Here is a 3,037-nt window from a genome sequence, read left to right as displayed (position 1 = left end):
CCTGCTGCCAGTCATTTTGATAGCTAAGCATGAGAGTGTCTGATTTTCAAAGGTGCCAAGCACACACACACTTCACAGGGGATTATTTGCTTGTGGTCCTTGACACTCAAAAATAGGTCCGAGGTTTCTGACCATTGAAGAACTTCGATGTTACTATAAAGGAGGAAGGAAAACTCATAAAATTGTATATGTGGAGAGAAACACAAAGTCTTTTTCGACTGCAAGATAAAATATTTTATTCAGAAGCTAAAGCTCAATGTTGTAGAATTATCTTCATCATTACACAGCTTAAAAATGCAGGAGAGCAAAGATGTATTGGGAAGGCTTAGCAAGGCGGTGTAGGTCTGACCAAACCCCTGTATTTCTACATAGTCCATCAGCATTAGGGAAGGCTTCAGAAGTAGAGGCTTCACTGGCACTTAGATGATTTGTGACTGGAGGAAACCTGTAATCACTTCTTTTGCATGTCTGATTTCCATGCCTCTCACCTCTGCTGGCCAAGTCTTCTACGCTGTCTAAACTTTCTAGTACCTGTCAGGTTCCCAGATCCTAGGCTGCTCTTTGTGACCTTTCCTCAAGATACCAGAGAGCGTTGTGTGGCAGGTGACATTATCAACAGAGTTATTGAATGTCTTGGTTAATAATGATAGCAGAAAAGGGGATCTCCTGCAAAAAGTGATTCTTCTCCATGGCTATTCCCTTTTCCAGGTGATACCTCTGCAAGGCAAACTTTCTGCAGGAGATGAAAATGTGAAGAACACATTGGGAGGGGGGCAAGGCTTGGAAGAAGAGTTTCTGCTTCTAGGTCAGGATAGAAAATCAGGTGTGGCTTTCAGTACACAAAATTTCTTCCAGTCTGGAGCAAAATACGTAAAAACCTCTTTAATTTGGGCTTAACTACACTGGCCAATTGGGCAATTTGAGAGAAAAATGGTATCTCCAGAGTGGGAGAAATAGTCATTTGGTTCACCAGGACACAGAGGCATGAGAGGGTGGGGAGGCAGCCAGCTGCTGCCACTTGGCCCATAAGGACTGGGCAGTACTTGACACCAGCCAACACCTGCCTAGGGAATCTGTGATGCCCAGGATCCATTGGGGTTAGGAGTGCTGCCCCTCTGCTTCTCAAAAGTATGTGTTACTAAATACATATTGAAGACACCAGGATTCCCATGGAAGCTATTGCTTTCAGATTGTATTTGGCTCTTATCTTCTTTATGAGTCAAGCAGATAATGCTGGCAAACTATTTTCTCCACCAAATGTCTGTGGCTGCATCATATCAGAGATTATCTACTACCAGGCATCGCTACATCACTGCGGTGTGTAGCTTTTCGTGAGTATTTCCGTACTGAAATAGTAACTTTGGTGTCAGTGTGGCATGATGCAAGCTGCTATTTGAGCAGTGCTTCATGCTGCCAAACGGGTGAGTCAGCTCACTTCTAGCATCACGGCCTCATGCTGTGGCTGTCCACGTGTGCTCCTCTGATGTTGGGTACCATAGTGTCGGACTGCAAAAGGTGGTCTGTACAGACTGCAGGGGAAATTAGTCCAACCCAGCATATACTTGTATTCCTACACAGCCAACTACAGAGATTAGGAAAATGGGTGGGGAAAAAAAAAAGTAATAAATGAGTTCAAACTCACTCATGGCTGCTTATAATTGTAAACTACCGTGGCAATATTGAACAGCACAGAGTAAGGACTGTGTACACAACAATTGAAGGCATCCAGTAAAGGGTAAAAAATTACTCCATGTTTCTGCCAGTTACACTCCTCAGCTCTGCTAACTTTTACTTTTTATGATTTTGTCTGTAGATTGCAAAGAATTTTTCCTTGAGCTTGGTGCTTAGACAAAGGCAAAGGTGCAAGTCCCTCTTTCTTGGGAATTTCTTGCTGAGCTGAGGAGTAGATCTATGTCCACCCACCATGAAACTGAGCCTGCCCATGTGTGTTTAAAGCAAAAACATGAGGCAAGTACTTCTGTGCCACTTCTTGGAAAGTACTAATTGCTTTCTGTGGACTAATGACTTGCCCTGCTGTCATGGGTTATGTTGGTTTGAAGCAGCTTCTGGGTTTTGGTTGGCCCCAGGTACAGAACCTGAAAAAAAAATGGCCCTTTAAGGAAAAAAATACTTTTCTTAGGCCACATCTCATCACCCCACACTCAGATTTTACCTACCTCAGAGCAGGAATTCTGTAGCTGGGAAAATAGATCTCTGTCTGATGGCAAGGCAGGTGGAGGAAGAGAAGAGCAGAGCAAAGGGGAAATCCTGTTCCCTGTTACAGATTCCAGCACAGATTTAAAAAAAAAAAAAAAAAAAAAAAATCAAGATAGCTGTAGGGCAGGATACATTTCTAATCAGGATTTAAAGCTGAAATGAATGAATGCTAATGAATTATTACTCCTTTCCTATTAATTAACAGAATGTTTCACAGCACCCTCTAGAGAGCCCAGTCGGAACACTGTTGTGCTGTATGTACGTGGTTTGTGTCTTTCTCCGCTGTTGGGATTATCTCACTATTTTGTAGGGACAAGGGCTTTTTGCTCCTTCGACATCAAAGTGCTTGGAAACAGCTGAAATTTGTTGTTACCTCGCTAGACCAGCTGGTTCTGAGGAGTGTGATGCCCAGTCTTAACTGCCTTCTTGCTTTTTCTGCTTCATGTCAAAGTGACTTTAATGTTTGACTTGCTTGATTTAATGCTTGCAAGAAACAGAGAGGTGGAAAAAGTCTCACAGAAGAGGACTGAGGAGTAGAGGAAAGGAGTGATTCAGGAATGTTAGTAAGTAACAGGAGGCTACCTCGCCTCTAAAAATGTCTCACTGCAGCAAGGAGAAATACTAAGAAAAGCATTTTAATTTCTACTTGGTTTTGCATGGCTGAGAGCCTGGATATTTAACTTCATGTAGGGAAAAAAGGCTATGGCGTGTGTGCAAGTATCAACCACGATGTAGCTGAGCAGCAGTAAAGCTAGTGCATGAATTAAAGTAGAGAACATATAAAAGGAAATAAAAGGATCTGCCTAGAGATCAAATGTGG

At 42.6% G+C, this 3,037-nt stretch overlaps 1 long non-coding RNA gene across 2 annotated transcripts; it reads right to left on the bottom strand.

Annotated features, from left to right (window-relative positions):
- Nucleotides 1-210: 210 nt before the first annotated feature.
- Nucleotides 211-2,525, bottom strand: LOC110351822 (uncharacterized). 2 transcript variants are annotated; one of them, XR_002399766.4, is made up of 3 exons: nucleotides 2,438-2,525; nucleotides 2,178-2,275; nucleotides 211-2,096 (listed from the first exon to the last, which is right to left on the bottom strand). It is a non-coding gene; the product is annotated as an uncharacterized lncRNA (long non-coding RNA). The 2 variants fall into 2 exon arrangements; XR_002399767.4 differs by having other exon boundaries at nucleotides 2,402-2,524.
- Between the last annotated feature and the right edge of the window lie 512 nt (nucleotides 2,526-3,037).

The sequence above is a fragment of the Anas platyrhynchos genome, chromosome 3 (genome assembly GCF_047663525.1).
Source record: "Anas platyrhynchos isolate ZD024472 breed Pekin duck chromosome 3, IASCAAS_PekinDuck_T2T, whole genome shotgun sequence".
NCBI classification, from domain to species: domain Eukaryota; kingdom Metazoa; phylum Chordata; class Aves; order Anseriformes; family Anatidae; genus Anas; species Anas platyrhynchos.
This window is presented reverse-complemented; position numbering and strand designations above follow the sequence as displayed.